General features: G+C 41.7%; 1 protein-coding gene across 2 annotated transcripts in view; it reads left to right on the top strand.

Moving 5' to 3' along the window:
• The first annotated feature begins 2,008 nt into the window (after positions 1-2,008).
• Oxr1 (oxidation resistance 1) overlaps positions 2,009-17,825 on the top strand; it is a 348,769-nt gene continuing 332,952 nt past the window's right edge. Inside the window, exon 1 of one of the 2 annotated variants that reach the window (XM_090339254.1) lies at positions 2,009-2,076. The gene's annotated coding sequence lies outside the window, so the exon portion shown is untranslated. The remainder of the gene's footprint in view (positions 2,077-17,825) is intronic. The other variant, XM_090339256.1, reaches the window with a different exon arrangement.

A 17,825-nucleotide genomic window follows, 5' to 3' on the forward strand; every position in this document is an offset into this window, starting at 1 on the left:
AGTCAAATCAAAGCATCTGTGCCTAAAAAGAGATAGGACAAAAGTCTCTTCAAAGCATTTTTTTTCCCCTTTTGCTCACTGCCTGAATAACTCAAACTAACAGATACTCCAGCACGTTTGCTGTCTTTTGTCAGTTGGAAAACAGGACATCCTATTATTTCTGTCTTGCAAGGATCTTATCCCTTCCACTGACTGGGTCTTTCCTTTTCAGAAAGGATTCTTTCCCAAGAGAAATAACCTATAAGGTTGTTTGTGTGTGCCTGGCAGCCAATCAGAATACTTCCTTAAAGGCTGGTCTGCTCACCAGAGTAAGAGGTTTGATTTTTTTTTTTTTTGACAAGGAAACCAGGATTGCAAGCTTTGCCATCTGTATAAGGCTGAAACTGCACAATGATACATAATCTAAGACTAATACAGAAAGCAATGCTGAGAGCAAGTGAGGAGTAGAATTATATTCTTTTAGACACTGTTAACCCAGTGTGGAGCTCCTGTTGTACTTCTGAGGTACATGAACCAGTTATTTTCTTTCTTTGCTTAAGCCAGTTGCTGTTGAGTCTTCTGTCACTTGAATTGAGAACCACACCTTTATGCAGAAAATTAAAAGGTCTTTAAAAGTGTGCATGAGTTATACATGATGTACATACAGTGGCATCAAAATGTTCACAGGATAATAGTACCTCCTAATTTTAATTTCTGGGATAGTTAGAGGCCTGGCTCAAGGGGTAGAGCACCTAGCAATATGTCTTTTGGCGGTGGTCATGGGTCCTGGAGACGCAAAGAGCCAAGTTAGGAGAAAAAAAATACATTGACGAATTAAATCCCCACGATCAGTAGGAATTAAAGTAGTGAAGATCAAAGGCAGTGAATACTGAATAGTCGGAAACAGCAAATTTGCCGCTTAGATGGTTCTGAGGTGCGTGAGCTGCTGTTCTGAGGCTCGGAAAACCGGGGTCAACACTAACCCTCCTTCCTCAAGGTTACTAATTAAAAGCTCAGGATCCCATGGACATAGGATCTACTAGCTAGCTGCACTTCTCTGGTCTAGTTATCACCCCTGTAGCCGGTGTGGGGGTGCAGAACCCGGGCAAGGTCAGTTACAGTTACAGGAAAAGCAGCAAACAGTACCTCCAAGGTCAGCATGGATGTCAACGAATTATGTAAAATCCTGCTCAAGGAGAAGTCACAAACGCACCGGGCACACTGCACATCAGAAGCCCCTTTCCAGAGCCAAGCGCAGTCTGCCCCATGCCAGCCTGAGTCGCGTCAGGATAGCGCCTCGCTGCTTCCCCTTCTTTTATTTTGATTTTTTCCTTCCAAGAAAACCAAGCTTGCATGAAACTTTTAACTTCTCCAAGTCTGTACCCGAGTGAGGTTAATCATTTTAAAATAACTTTCCTTTTTTTAAAAAAAAAAATGGGAACCTGAATTTAGGGCGGCTGGAACCCCAAATCCCCAAAGCTAAAAGCACAGGGGATTTGGTTCTGGAGAAGGTGGCAGGTGGTGGGGAGGCGCTGGTGCCCAGGGGTGCAGGTAAGGACCCAGCCGATCTCGGGTGGCAGCCCGACCGGGGAGCGCGAGGCCTGGGCTCCGGGGACGCGCGCGGCGAGGGGGTGCGTGTGGAGCCGGATGGCTTCTTTCCGCAGGAGCTATTTTTAGCAATGCGTCCCCCCCACCCCACTCCCCGCCTCTTCCTCGGCCCCCCGCTTCCTCCCCCCCCCCCGGCCCCGCCGTCGGGCGTGGTAGCCTCCTGCTCGTGGCCGCCCCATCCGCGGCTCCTTCCCTCCTCCCCCGCCGCCGTGGGCTCTTTGGTAGCTTCCACGCGGGCTGATCTGGAAACTGAGCATGTCTGCCCGCGCTCGGCGGCCCCCGGCGGTGGCGGCGGCAGCGGCGGCGGCGGCGGCGGGGGCAGAGCCCGGGCTGCGTCAGGCTGAGCCCATTCCACGCGCGCGCGCGGCCGCAGGAGCGCAGTGCCAGCGCCCGCGCCGCCCGGCCCCGCCGAGAGGGGCGCACTCGCCATCGCGGGGCCCGCCGCCGCCGCCGCTCACCTCCCCGCAGCCCCCTCCCGGCGACCCGCAAGTAAGTTTGAGAGGTGATATGGAGGGATGGGGACGCAGGCTGGGGTGGCCCGGGTGGGGAGTCCCGGCTGGCGGGCGGCGACCCGCAGAGCCGGCCAGCTACTGCTGTCCTCGGCGCGTGGCGCCTCTCCCCTCCCCTGGGCCACTTTGGAAAGCTGTTCGGCTCCCGGGATGGTCCAGAGGGCGACGTGCGGGGTCGGAAGATGGAAGTGGCCGCGGAGGGAGGGTGTGTGTGTGGGGGGGGGGATGGGAAAGTGGAGGGCAGCATGGGAAGAACGGAGACTCGCCGGTGCGGGAGGAGACCGGGCAGGCCAGGAGGTGGCTGGGGACGCGGTGGAGAAGGCTGGGGTGGAGCGGGAGAGCTGCATTGGGAAAGTGAAGGCGTCTCCCGGGGTGCGGCGGGGTGTGTGTGGGGTGCAGGCTGATTTCTGGCAGATGGAGTGTATTCTGAATCCGGGGTGGCGGGAGAAGAAGGTGGATGGCAAGTGGGGCGCGCGTGGAAAGCGGGCGGAAGGGGCGAGTGCGGGCTCTGGACGGGCAGGTGAAGTCGGGGACGGCGAGGCAGGAATCGCGCGCAGTCCTCAGACCCGAATCTGCGAGGCCACAGGTTGAGAACCGGCCGGGGGCAGAAAGTGGCCTGGAGAAGCGGGTGGGACCCGGGCTGAGGAATTGGGGTTCGGGGGCGGAGGCGAGCGGCGCGGGGATGGGGCTGAGACGCTGGACTCGCTGGAGGAGCCGGAAGGCGCAGGACAGGCTGCCCGGGGTGCTGGAGAGCGATTCTGTGGCGGCTCCCGGCCGCGCTCGGGTCCCGGCGCCCCGCTCCTCCTCGCGCCTACCTGTTTCGGCTGCGCCTCGGCCGGCCGGCCGGAGGTGAGCGCGTGGCTTCGGGCGGAGAAGAAGCCGGGGCTGAAGTGGATGCGGGCAACTCCCGCGCCGTGAGGATGGGGATGCGAGTTGCGGAGAGGAGGAGTGCTGCGTGTTCAAAGCTCAGGGATCCGTAGCTGGGGAGGTGGCGGGGGTTTGGGGAACCGGGCAGGGGCCGGGTGTGTGTGTGTGTGTGTGTGTGTGTGTGTGTGTGTGTGTGCCTCTGACCAGCTGCTCGAGCGCGCGGCTGTGCGGGGCTGCTGCGCCCGCTGCGGCATCTGGCATCTGGGAAGCTGGCAGGGAATCCTGGACGTCCCCGCGATCCGAGGGGCTCCCGGAACCCACCGGTCTTTCCCCGAAGCTTCCCCGGGGCGGGGGGGGGGGGGGGGTCTGCGCTTCACTCTGCTGCCCCTGCAGGTGACTCTGGACATTGTCCGAGGGCGGGGGAAGCAGGTAGCTCCAAATGCACGGGAGGGGTGGAGGAGCCCGGCATAGACCAGCGCTTAGGGGTTCTCGGGGCTGGGCGGGGGTGGGGGGGTGCCGCCTCTGACCCTCCCACACAGAAGCATACTGCTTACACAGGGAAAAGATCAGGGTAATGGGGTAACGACTTTAACCAGCGAAGGTGTCACCCATCCACAACCAGGAAGGCTTATCCAGCAAGCTGAAATGGAAGGATGCTTGTCCTCCACCTGTGTTCCTCAGACTCGCACCGGCTTGCCATGCATCCTCATCAGAGCACATTTTAAAAGGGGATTTGCAGGGGCTGGGCATGAACGTGTGGTATAGGTGGTGCCGGAAATGCGCATCCTGTGTGGATTCAAAGATCAGGGAGGATGAATTATTACCTACAGTTTCTGAAGAAAGCTGCTCTCAGAGTGTGCCTGTGTGTGTGTGTGTGTGTGTGTGTGTGTGTGTGTGTGTGTGTGTGTGTGCAGTCATCGGAAATGTTTAGGCTTCAGATTGCCAGGGAAGATTCAGATGAAGGAGTGAAGACTTCACCTAGGAGGATGGTGGTGACAATGACAGCGGTTGGACAGTGGTCTTGCACACTGATGACTGACTGACCCACCGAGGGACATTGCAAAGAAGACAGCAAGCTTTTACGGGCCAGGGAATGGCTTCGTGTTTATGAGACAGTGACTGGCCCGGTTTCTGGAACTCTGGAAATATATCCTATGAAAACAATCCATTCTGCAGATCTGTAAGGTGCTACATTGAGTAAGAAAGGTTTTTCTTTTCTTTTCGCTAGCAGGGAGCAGTGGCTCACGCCTATAATCCAAGCTGCCCATAAGGCCTGGATCTGAGGGTTGTGAATCAGAGCCATCACTGGCAGGGAAGCTTGTGAGACTCTTATCTACAATTAAACACCCAAAATGCTGGATGCTGAACATAGGGCTGTGACTCAAGTGGTAGAGCACTAGTCTTGAGTTAAAAACTCAAAGACCCAAGTTCAAGTCTCCAGACTAGCACCAAATTTTTTTTAAAAAAACCTTTTGCTGCCAGTATCTGCTTCTGTTATTATGAGTTTTCACTTTTTATTTTCAAACCTGTGAAAGTAAAATAAGTGATCGTTCTAACCATTAATTATCTCTTATCCAAAATGCTGTTCAAATAAAATGTAATGTTGTGTGTTTGCCCCTATTGCTTTGGTCCTATATCAAATAGGGCATAAAACTGGGCTGTTGGACTAGGGTGTGGCATAAATGCAAAGACGAGGGAGTGCACATATGTTGTGAATCTGAGTGTGTGAAAGTTTCACTTACACAAGGCTAAATTTTATGTGAAATGAGAGAAAGTCTTCACTTCCTACTTTCTGCAATTGAAATACAAAGGATTGTTCCATTGGGCTAGTTTCTGCTTCCTAAGTAGAAGTCTAACTTGATAATTTTCCTGGCAGACAAAGAGAAATACCAAAGTGGAAGAGACAGAAATCCCTTCCCATTCTCTTATTCCAGGCATTAGAACAGAGGGTTAGAATAGTGATCAAGCTGGGGTTATTTCCCCATCAATACCATGGAACTATAGATATATCTTAGAGACATTATTGGGTGTTATAATTTTGGGAGAAAGATGCTACTGGAATCTCATGGACTAGACTATGATGCATTCTACTATCTAGGGGTTCTAACATTTTACAAATTAGTCTGCCCGTATAAATATCCAGTCTCCAAATAAATATCAATGCCGCTGATACTGAGAAGCTGTGGATTTCAATGTCTTTAGACTTAAAAACACCCCTTTGAGGAGATTTTCAAACATTTCCATTGGAAGTCCATGTTGATACTGAACTGTAATTTCAGAGACTTTCTTTGCGAAATGATCCTGTGTTCAGAACACTTGTTTTAAGGAAATTGCAGATGATCCCTCTCAGTATGCTGGGAATTTTCAAAGGAAAATAGTATGCATGTGAGTTTATGAACTGAGCAAACTTTTTTGTAAAGGAGTTAATTCTGTTCTGCTGAGGTATTTTTCATTGAATCTGTTCATCACCTCTTGAAAATACGAAATGTTAATTTTGAAAACTGAAATTAATTCAACAATAATGGGCATGTTCTTCATTTAGATTCACTTTGAGCAGAATCAGAAAAAAATGCTAGATGAAGTGGCAGGAAGTATTCTAGAATGGAAATGTTAATGTTTAAATATCTACCCAGACAGGTCAGGAAGGATCCTGTATAAATTTCCTGTATTTAGTTTCCATATTAAATCAACAGCATGACATGAGCTTACAAACAAGCCTTTTTTTTGCCCCTAGCACAATATGTTGTCTTGAAAGGAGAAACAATGGCTAATACCCAAGAATGTAATAAGATCTAGGAGCTATTTTAACATTGCCTGCATGCAGGAACTCATAGCATTGTCTAGGGTAGAGCTTTGTTATGGTCACACTAAGACCTAGACAAAATAGGGGCTTTGCTCAGAGCTTCTACTCACATTACCCTTCTGTTTATTATATGTTGGTTCCTTTCAGGTTCATTTTGAAGGCATCATCATTAGGGCTGCTTACTTCCTTTCTGTCTCTAATGACCATACCCTGCACTTTTGCCTATTAATGTTCCAGAGGGATTCTGCCTAGCATAGACTTTCACTCCTGCTAGGTCCCTGAGGCACTCCCCTCCCTTTCCGCTGTGTGTACAAACACCAACAGCACTTTTCTGCTTCCTGATAGAGCAGTGTCCTTCTTGGAAAAAGGTAGTAAGTAGGGAGATCCATTTTCCCTTGAAGGCAATCTCAACCCCTACCCCTCCACCTCCTTGTGGATTTATGGGGTTGTTTTCTTCACTTGCATAATATTAGTGTTAGAGAAACTACATGTCTTTCCCAAGGGAATAATGAGCTGGAGCTGAGAAAAATAAAACTTCTTTGTGAGCAATCTTGCAGTTGATAGAGGAAAACTATCATTGTGTCATAGCAAAGCTCAAGAAATATGACATAAGCCAGTAATTGATTTTAGGAGTGCAGTAAGCCTTTGTAAGCTCAACAATAGCAAGTTCTAGGCACTGGGGATTTTTGCATTTCCAATATCCAGATGCCTTGTGCACTGGAATCAGTTTGCAGAACTCCTTTCCAAGTTAAGATATTTTATGTATGTCTCAAAGCCTGTTTGTGAAAAGAGAAACAGGATGGCTATACATTGTCATTGTTGAACAGTTGTAGAAATAGACCCTGATGCTTGATAAGATATTAAATGCAACAACCACAACAAAAAGTACAGAAGAAACTATTAAGGGGAAACAGTTGCAAGCATTTTATTTTATTTTATGAATAGTAGACAAGGAAGGAGTGGAAATTTGAGACGAGGGGGGTCAGTCCTCATGTGTCTTTTCCTTTCTTTCTGAAATGGTACCTTTGATGTGTGCTTTTTTATACTTATAAAGCCATGGGGTGGTTATGGCTGGTATTGGTGGGGAGAGAAACTATATTTCAAATCAATCCTGTTTGGATTGATGTTCCCAACAACATGTTTGAACACAATTTTAAACATTGAGCCTGTCATTTCTCTAATTTGGGGAGATTATTGTAATGATTGTAGAACTGAACTTTCTCTCCCCCCACCCTTGTCTTGTTTGGTTGTGGGACTTGAACTCTGGGCCTGGGCATTGTCCCTGAACTCTTCAGCTTAAGGCTACCACCCTACACCTTGAGCCACAGTGCCACTTCTGGTTTTCTGGTGGTTAATTGCAGATTAGAGTCTCATGGACTTTAGTGCCTAGGCTGGCTTCGTTCCTTGATCCTCAGATCTCAGCCTCCTGAATAGCTAGGAATACAGGCGTGAGCCACTGCCTCCCTGTCAGCCAATACTTTTCTCTTTTTATTCTGTTTTAGGTCCTAGGTAAAACCAATGCCTTTAACTTTCACAGTACACAGATATAGGAATATACTTGGGAGCAATGAGATAGAATGGCAGCTCCTTTTGTGGATGTAAACAAACTTGTTGCTACCTCAGTCATGTCAATTGTTGTCTCAGTAGGAGGGTCATATAGGCAATGGGAACTCAGCAAGGGCCATCTCTTGCTGAACAACATCCAAAACAAGAACCACAGGAACCACAAGGAGAGGGAGACTTTGAAATATATGCTATGCAAAGGCAAAGGGAGTTTCCATTTTGAATATCACTTTAGTTCATCATTGAGACTGACCAATAGCAATGCAAAAATGCATGCATGCATGCAGCCTTGTTTTTACTTGTTTTGTTAAGTGCTTATTTATTATAAGAAGCAAATGGTCTAGAACATCTGCCCAGGCTGCCAGGATTCATTACAGGGTGTCATTCATTATATGACATTGGGCGCACTCTGAGTCCTAGACAAATATGGCGGATAGAGTCTCTGCTAAGTTAGTGATACAGATTTTTTTTTCCTATGCTTTTAAAGAAGTTAGAAATGTGATGTTTGTTGCTTGTTGAAAGTACAGTTCTAAGTGGTAACAGCAGCTTGTTTTGGGTAGGTGTATGCCTGTTGCCTGGCCTTGAAGTGGGACTCAACAGTCCAACAAACCTGGATTTCATAATCCTCAACTGTGAAGACTGACTCTGGGAACTTTGTTTTCAATAATACTGTTGTGATTAGAATCAAAGAAAGGGGCATAGTGCTTATCTTGATCAAGAATATTTCAGTCAAATGTAGCCTTCCTGACTTGTTTAAAAATTTTTTCTTGCCAAGTTTAAAAATTTTTTCTTGCCACTCCTAGAGCTTGAACTCAGGGCTTTGGCACTGTCCTTGGTTTTCTCAAGGCTACAGCTCTACAACTCGAGCCACAGCACCACTTCTGGCTTTTTCTGTGTATGTGGTACTGAGGAATCGAATCTAGGGCTTCATGCATGCTAGGCAAGCACTCTACCACTAGGCCATACTCCAGGCACCTAGATCAGTTTTTATGTTCATGGAACTTCAATATCCATCTTCAAATGAGAGGCTTTTTAAATGTTTTCTTTTCTTTGAATTAGTTATAGTATTAAAGAAGGTACTCACTAATTGGTGGAGGTGCTTGTATACCTTCTGGGATTTTGCTTTCTATTGGCACATCATAAGAATTATTATAGAAAAAGATGGAAAAATTAAAATATTGGATCATAGGGTTAGAAGGGCTTTTGGAGGTAACAGATTTCTTTTTCAGTCTTGATCTGATCAAGTTGAGAATCTATACCTACAGATCTCAGCAGCCAGAAATTTGGAATATATATTTAGGGAGATATGTTCATTGATATGAAAGGGGATTGTTGTTAGAAGAAGGAAGTTGGTTTACTGTCCAGATAACCAATAGGGACCCACCATAACACTTGAATTACTATTCATCCTTATCCCACCTAAATGTCATTTTATCTGGGTCTTGGCTAATGACCAGAGAATTCTTCCTTTACAATAATAAATATATGTACCTAGTGATCTGGATTTTCAATATAAAAGAAATCATGATACATTTACAGTATCTGGATACAGTAGCCTGGATATTGGAATTTTGTTTTGTTTTGTTACCTATAAATATTAACAAAGGAATGAGTTAATGCATCTTCTTGCATTGATACTGAGTCAGAAGATCAACATTTCTCAAAAATTTTCAGGAGAAGCAGTCATTATATCCACTATTACCTAATGTCAAATAATTTTTCCTTTGGATCAGCTAATCATATGGTCCTCTCTGGCCTGTATCGGCATACCAGGTTGCATACAGCAATGGTTAACAAAGTATTCCACAAACATTAATTTATTAGTACTTTATGTATTAAAAAAGAAAATTCTACTCTCTCCAGTGGAACTGTTAATAAAATACATGTTTTAAATGTACTCATTTTCTAAAATAAAATGTGATTTTAACAGTTTGAATTAATGGAATGTAGTTTTTCTTGTTTAATTTTATTTCTGCATAGGTGGTAGTGACTGGATGTTACAAGTACATTTCATACACTTTTTTTTCTTCTGGTCCTAGGGCTTGGACTTAGGGCCTGGGCACAGTGCCACTTACAGCTTTTTCACAGTAGTTTATGGAAATAAGAGTGTCATGGACTTTTCTGCCCCAGCTGGCTTCAAATTGTGATCCTCAGATCTCAGCCTCCTGAGTAGTTAGGATTATAGGCGTGAGTCAGTGCTTGGCTAAACTCATACATTTAATCAAAAAAAGGGTAACAGCCATGATAAGTGGCTTCTAGTAGAAAATACTTCCTTCTGTTTTCATTCATGCAAATGTGATAAATGCTTGCTTTTAAATATTTCAACATGGGAAAACTAAAATCACATATCTGCATTTTTAACTTGATTTCAGCTTAGTATAAAATCTTGTCTGCTTATGAGTGGGCCAGTATAGCAATTGATTTTCTAATGGGAAGTTTCTAGTGTGGTGGAAAAGATATTTTAACAATGAATGTAGAGACAGGGGAAAAGGGACAGAAATTATCCAAGCTTTCATTGCTTGTTAAATAAACATAGGATCTTGAATTCCTAAAGAAGGACAACGAAGTTAAAACTGATCTTTTATGTAACTTAAATGTTTTAGGTTTTTAGCTCTTTTTAGCAGTATTTTAAATGTTAAATCTGCTATCCTACTGATGAGCTTACAGCAGAGAAACCTTGAAACCCTATAAACCATATAGTTTTTAAAGGGCTGATATAGCTCAGTAGCATAGCACTTGTCTAATATGCTGAGTTTATTTTCCAGCTATACAAAAAATGAATAAAGTAGCTTACAGTCTTATGAAATATGATATTAATACCCAAGAGGAAAAAACCATTCTGGGTAATTAAATTATTAGTGCAAAGCAATTGATAATGGATCTCTTGTTGATTTTGCAAGTCTGTGCGCTTTAATTCTAGAAAAATTTGATGACTAACTTAAAAGATTGATGGTTACTAATATTATGCAGAAAATATACAAAAATCATTTTTAAAAAGCAAATGATTATGCTATGTATTAAAAGTTTTCAGGCACATATCACATTTGTCATTAAATATGATAGGAGAATTTTTCTTCCATACTACAGTTCATAAATTATCTTTACTGCCTTTAATGGGAGTGAGAGAAAAGAGTTTTAGAAGCTCAGTAGGAAATTATACATTCATTTCTGTTAAGTTTTCTGTTGGTTCCTTTTTCTTGGACCAAAGCACATATATTTATAAAAATAAGAAATCCATTCTGTGAGCCGTTGGTTCGTGCCTGTACTTCTAGCTGGCTCAAAAGCAGCCAGGCAGGAAAATCCATGAAACTCTTATGTCCAATTAAGCAGCAAAAAAATCTTCAGGGAAGCTAGGGCACAGAAGGTAGAGTGCCAGCCTTAAATACAAAAGCTAAGAGACAACAGATAAACCTGGTGATCAAGTCCTAATACTGTCACACATAAAAATTAATAAATCAACCATAGGTAGTGTGTATAGGGGCAAGCTTTGAACAAATTATTTAAATCAGAAAGACTGAAGCTTGATTTCCATCAGAATTTACCAATAATGATAAGTCATACTAAGGTAGATATTTGAACAAAATTCAAAGTTCAGTATTATGTTTTATCATTTACTTAACTGCATTACATACAAACAGATCTTGGTCAGTTTAAGCAGAAGATAATTTATTAGATGAAAAAAAATACCTTGGGAAGGAGCACTGCAGGGATGGGTCAGCCCTAGCTGTGTTTCATCACTGTGTCTCAGTTTTCTAAGAATCAGAAATCAGAGAAGAGAGGAAAACAGGGAAAGAGAGCAGAAACGAGAGGCAGAGAGAGGATGAGGAAAAAGATAGAGCTACAGTAAGAGAATAAGCAAGATTAAATTGATGATGGACAGATGGACAGATAGAAAGATATTGGAGAAGAAAACTGCATGTTGGCTGATATTTGCAAGATTTCACCAATAACTTGTGGAGATGAGAAGGAGAACAGATAATATTGGAAAGGTAACTTAATTCATGTCTCCTAGATAGATCCAGCATGTAGAAACTTGATGAAATACTCAAAAGCAAAAAGCTAACAACACTCCTCCTCCCAAATAAAAACTGCAATAAGCCTCAAATGTTTTCTCTAAAGGAAAGACAAAAATACCATATTTATTTCTTAAGAATACCATAGCAAATTATCACAGGTAAAATTTCCTGGGAAAGTGCTGGCTTCCCACCCTAGTTTCTGCTATTGTATAGATAGTGAGGTTCTTCCTTGCACATAGTCACAAAATCCTACCAATAACCTCACATTCTCACATGCAGAGAGGGACAGAAACCTTGGGGTCCAGGGTCCTGCACTGATAGAAAGGGAAAGTCAAGAACAGTTCCACTTTTGGTACCTTGTTAGTAGGGAAAGATAAAAAAAATTTAAAAATGTGCAGACAGGCCAGCAAAACTCATAGAGTCATAATGCCCAAAATGAAGACCAGACCTGGAAAACGTTGTTTATAGCCTTTATATTCTTACCAATTTTCAATTACAAATAAGTAACCTGTACATCATTTGAAGTGTGATTAAACACACTGTAGTAGTCTATAGAGTGGAGTTTTTACGTGATAGTGTGAAAGAGTAAGGGGTGTGTTGCTGGTCTCTCACTGTGGCAAGGTCACTGAGAGGATCCATAGAACAAAGAGCTATAATAGTTTTATGGAAAACTGGCAATTTGGGAATACAAAAAGGTTCAAAAGTAGGTCAAGATAGGTATGTGGAAAAAGGAGTAGCCTAGAGGGATTAATCATAATGGTAGTATATAAAGTTAGGATGAATCAGTTATAATTTTCTCAGCTAGGGAGAAAAGCCTATATTCTAGTTTGAGACTATTTTTTTGTTACAGAAAGTATTATTCATCACCTATTCTATAAAACTCAGAGACCTTTGCAAACACATGTGCAGTTTCCTTCTACTTTGAGCTTTGGTCAGGTTGATTGTAGATTCTTCAACTTTAAGGGATCTTTAAAAGACTAAAAACATGAGAAGGGGTATCAAGGTTTGAGAAGTAACGTACCCACTACCTGACAAATGTAATTGTAACCCCTCTACACATTATCTTGACAATAAAATACAATTTAAATATCCAACTAATAGCTTTCTAAAACAGCAGTTGGCAACTTATAGGTAGCTGCTTATACTTTTTGTGCAAAAATCTTGTCTGTTTCTGAGTAAGTCTGTTTTTGGGTAAATTCTTTCATTGACCCGAGTCTGATCTATAAAATACCCCATACTAAATACTGAATAATAATACTCCAATGTTCTTACTTGGCCTTCTTGGTGTGCTCCAGGAATATAAATCATAATAGAATCTGCCAAATAAAAATATTCAGGTACCCAAGGGTAAGGACATGGTCTTGGAGATATAAACATAACTACATAGACATAAAAATCTATGATGGGATATATATTCTATACTTAATGTTATATAGATTGATATGTATCTATGACATGTAAACCCTCAGCTTAATTTTAATTATTTTGTAAAATCTATGTGCTAGTGATTGCATATAGAGATTCTCTTCTTTGAATACTTGTTTGTTAAACATGACATTTGAAATATGATGTAAAAATCAGTGTTAATTAAATCTTTCAAAAAATAAATATATACATATATATAGGCAGAAATATATTTACTGAGAAATGGCAGTATTCGGCTGTATGGATTTTTATGGTTCCTTTAGGAGGGTACCACCCTTTAATCAGTATCTCAAATGCACAGGATATCCCTTAGAAGAGATGTTCAGCATTCCAGGATATACCAGGCATCCAGAAAATGGTTGGTGATACAAGAAAAGGCAAAGCAAATGGCCCCCACTCTTAGGGAGGTGGTGATTTGTGTATTGGGAGCAAAACGTTAGTTATATTATTGGGTTTGTACTCTGCACGCCACAAAGGAAGGCTGCATTACAGAAACGAGGTATACTCAAGGATGCAGGCTGTTTGGGATGCAGGTGACAGAGAAGGGATGTTCTGGGAAAACAAAGAGGTTGAGATGCATGCAGAAAGATGACCCAAATGGCTGGGACAATGGTAATGGAGGCACCTATTAAAAACGGAGGTAAACCATTGCCAGATACTGTGGTATGTCCGTAATGAGATGAAGGAGTTTGGTCTTTGAAGGAGGAAGTGGCCTAATGGATTAGCGTTTTTGACACACAGGTAATTATAGTTATTTTACTAGAGAATGGACAGCGGTAAGAATAGCTGGATAACAACTTAAAAAAGAAAATCTCATCTTTGAGCACTACAGACACGACACAAATACACTATAGGAAGCTGTTATTAAGATTATTCCTCACTCCCGATTTGCAAACTTGTGAATATACTGCTAGGATTACATGACTAATTTATTTGAGATTCCAAGTCCAGGGAATTCTAAACCACTTGGCTTTCAATATTGTTTCATATTTGAAAGCTGAAACATTCATATATTTGCTTGCTGCATTGGTTGTAGTTTACCTGTATAATTAAATTTTATTAGAGATATTATTACTGTAATCAAATGGAAATGACTTGCCCAAAGCCCTTTATACAGATAGTAACTTCAGACATATTTGAATTTACAAATTTGTATTTCCCACTTGATTAATATGTACAAGCTATAATTATACTAAAACTAGACGTGTATTTATTCCCCCTTATCCTGTTCGCTTAGTTAAAAGTCTTCACAAATTTTAGATCATTTGAATAAAAAGGCAGTATTCATTTCATATATTTGTCTTTTGAAATAGAAACATTTTGTTTATAAAGTAATCATCTCTGCTTAATTTTTCACATTAACTACCAGAGGATACTAATTAAGTATCAGCTAATTAGTCTCATATCAAATGAGTTTTTATTTGTGGATCTTCTGGGGCATTGGACATTAACAGGTGTCTTACCCTACAAAGCCTGCCAGCCCTGGGTCTGTGAATCCCCATCTGTGCCATTGCTAATACGATTTCTATGAGGCTAGGACAGCTTGTTCTCATCATTTGTACCCAAGTACTTATTACCTAGTAAACAGAAGACATATGAGGCTGCTGTTGATTTTGCACTGCGATGACTTTTGAAAGGTCCTGCAGGCGAGGATGCTCAGAGGAAATGGCTAGAGCACTTTACAAATTAGTTATACAATTTCTGTGTGCTTGGCATCTTTATCCATGCTGTCAACAAAATCTTACCCTACCTTAATGGGTTTTGTTTTGGTTCTCCACGTCATCCATAGCCCTTTTGCTTTTGTTTGTGTTTAATAATATGCCTCTGTGAATATGTATCTGTGTGTCCTGCCCTATCTGGTGACTAAGTTTTGGTGCTGTTACTGATTCTGGGCTGACCTTTCATCAATCCTTAGGTACTTCTTTCCTAGGAGTGAGCATGATCCTTAGACAGCCAGAGTCTTCTCACCCATCCACAGGTGATCTGTCAGTAGGAGGACAAAAACAATGAAAAGATGCCGTCTTTCTCATGGGCCTTATAAAATAGAGAGGATTTATTTCTAGGGCAAAATGACAGTCTCTAACAACAAATGGAGGAGCCCCTAATTTAAGCCAAGCTGAATTGGATTTTTGTTTCTTTTCCATGAGAACAATTAAAATTTGAGTGCTGCCTGTAAACAAAGTGTGTCTATACTGTGGAAGGAGCAGGAAGAGAGAAAATAAACATGACATCTAGCATGGCAGATGAAAATGTATCTGTTACCCTCAATCAGAGTTCGTAAGAGAGAGAAGGGTATGGTTACTATCCAGTTGGCCATCTCACTTATGTAGTTCTGGGTGCTTTAATACAATCCTTGTACATTCTGAATCCTAGATTTTCTCATAAACAGACCCTGTGTGTTGCTATGTATTACAGAAATAAACCTAAGTGGTAACTGGCCGCATCCTAGTTACAGCCTTGCCTTTTGAAATCCACAGATATGTTTATTTGTTATGTGTTTGATTCTCCATGAGGTATTCTGGGGTCTCTTATGCTACAAATCAGGTATTACTAGTTCAATAGTGATCTCTAACCAGAAAAACAGAATTAGAGGGACAAGCAGTAAAATGATGATTTTAAAAAAGACAGATTATCTGGTTGATCTTCTCTAGTAATTTAGCAATAAAGCCATTTACATTCTTGTTTGGAAGTTTAATAGCAAGAAAATATGAGTCAGTCAATTTGGATTCAAAATTCTGCCACGACTTTGGTAACCTAAGTTTCAGTTTCTTACAGACAATTCATTTTAGAGAGAGAACAGATATAACATAGCAATAAAAATGAGTATTTCAAGTACCTCACTTGAGTGGGCCTAAGTGAAAAGCTGAAACCAGAAGAGCCCTCGCATCCATGAAGGTTCCATTCCATTGCTTGCCATGTCTGAAACCTTAGAAAGGGCAGCTATGAATGCAGCTAGACTGCAATGAAATTTCTTGAACAAACTGATGCTAATGATTGCATTCCATGATTTTTTTTTGTGAAGAGATTATACATACTTCAGAGTATACATAAATTAGGATTGTTTATGTCTGAAAGGAGAGTGGGGCATCCACAGCATTATTAAATATCACTTTATCTTATATTGATGCTTGTCCTGTGGGTAATTATTTCTGCTAAGGGTTGTAGGATAATCCCCTTAGCTAAAAATAGAACCTTGTTACTAAGCTTGAGAAGTCAGCTGCATATCGTGATTCAGTGATCAGAAAACATGGGCCTGCGAGGTATAGTCTGAATGGACCTGAACATAGAAGAGAAACTGAAACAAGTTCCAATTTACCAGACGCCATCAGAGAATATATTACAGTGTTTATTATTCTTAGGTCCTACAAACTAGGTAGAGTACTAGGGAAACCATCCATTTTTTCAAAAGGAAAATGCTGCCCAAACCGCTGCATTTAGTGAGCTGTGAGTTTAAAGAAGTTGCCATGTTGCAGATGAAAACAAACAAGTGAGACAGTTTGGACCTTTGTACCCACAGGAGATTGTTTAAAGGAAATTAGCACCCACATTTAAACTTAGGGTTTGTTTACTGTCGGAGTTTGTTATCAGGTATTGTTTCTAAAGACTGTGTGCATGTAACTGAAGAGATCCCTTCAGGTGCAATTTTAGCCAGATGGAAAGTTTCCTAATCTTATACTGCAGGTAGATGGAATCCACATTTCTAAAGTGAATTGGAGTTTTCTGTGCTTTCAGATCTCAGTCCTTTGTCAAGTTCTACAAAACAGAGAGAAGAGAAAGATAGACAGAGACAGAAGGAGACAGACAGAGACAAGAGACTGTATCTGATTGCCACTTCCATGATCATGCAAGGTGCAGCGTCAGCTACTACGAATCTGCAGCTGCAGCCTACGTGTATGTAGACTCACACAAACAGATGGGTAGGCCTCCTGAACAGTGAGACTTTTGCAGTATACCAACAGACCTGATCATTGGCAATTGAATTTGGTGTAACTACCAAAACAAAAACTTCATTAAGCTAGCCAAAATTTGAGGCTAAGTGATATCAATAATGTCTTTCTTTTTGTATATCAGCTGGAGTTCAGATGTGGCAAGCCCTCTGAAAATCTGAACATTGGATTACTTTTTTTTTTTTACTAATAACTAATCATCCAGTAATTCCTGATTACTTGACATATATGATTCAGACTTTTTCTATCCAAATGACTTTCAAGCATATACCACAAACTGAAGTACCTGGTGGCATTAACATTCTAGACACTATGGAAGAAAAGAAGGATGGATCTGAAAATGACCTTGTCTTGAGAGAAGAATAAATGAAATGTCATCAATTTCCTTGTTGTGCATAGGTCGGAATTTCAAAGGATAATGCAAATGAAACCCTTTTCCCTGAAGAGTGAGTCATGCTGTCTCACTGGAGACCTCAAAGCCTGGAGTCCTGGGAACCTGAGTGTCATGGCTGCTGTTTCCAGTGATTGTTCCCAGAGGTGGCGCCTTTCCTCAGTTCTTGGAGTGGCTTTTATCATAGGTGTACCACATGTCAGGAAAGGGTAGGCCAGTGCAGCAGATTCAAAGCCAGTCTTGTTCATAGTCTCCTGTTGGCTGTAGAGTTAGGAGCTTACAAAGGATTCTGATTAATTATCCCAAGTCTTCTAGAAATGATGATATTGATAGTAATAATAATAATGTTAATAATAATGTCATCACTAATATTTATTGATAACTAAAATTTATTTTCATTTAGCCACCCTGAAAAAAAGGTCCTATTATTTTTTAAGTTAACTTTATTGTCAAGGTGATGCACAGAGGGTTATAGTTACGTATATGAAGTAATGATTACATTTCTTGTCCAACATTTTTACCCCTTCCCCATTTTTCCCTACTTTCCCTCTCCCAGTAACTCCCCCTCCCAAGTTTTAAAGTTTATTTACTGCATAGTGACTTGAGAGTATTGCCTTTACATTGGTTCATCCATTTTCCTTTGTCTCACCATTTTATTATTCACCTTCCTTTCCCCAATTCAGAGAAACATATATGTAAGACACAGGGTACCAAAGT

Source organism: Megascapheus bottae, chromosome 9, assembly GCF_031878675.1.
Source record: "Megascapheus bottae isolate mThoBot1 chromosome 9, mThoBot2.hap1, whole genome shotgun sequence".
Lineage (NCBI taxonomy): Eukaryota > Metazoa > Chordata > Mammalia > Rodentia > Geomyidae > Megascapheus > Megascapheus bottae.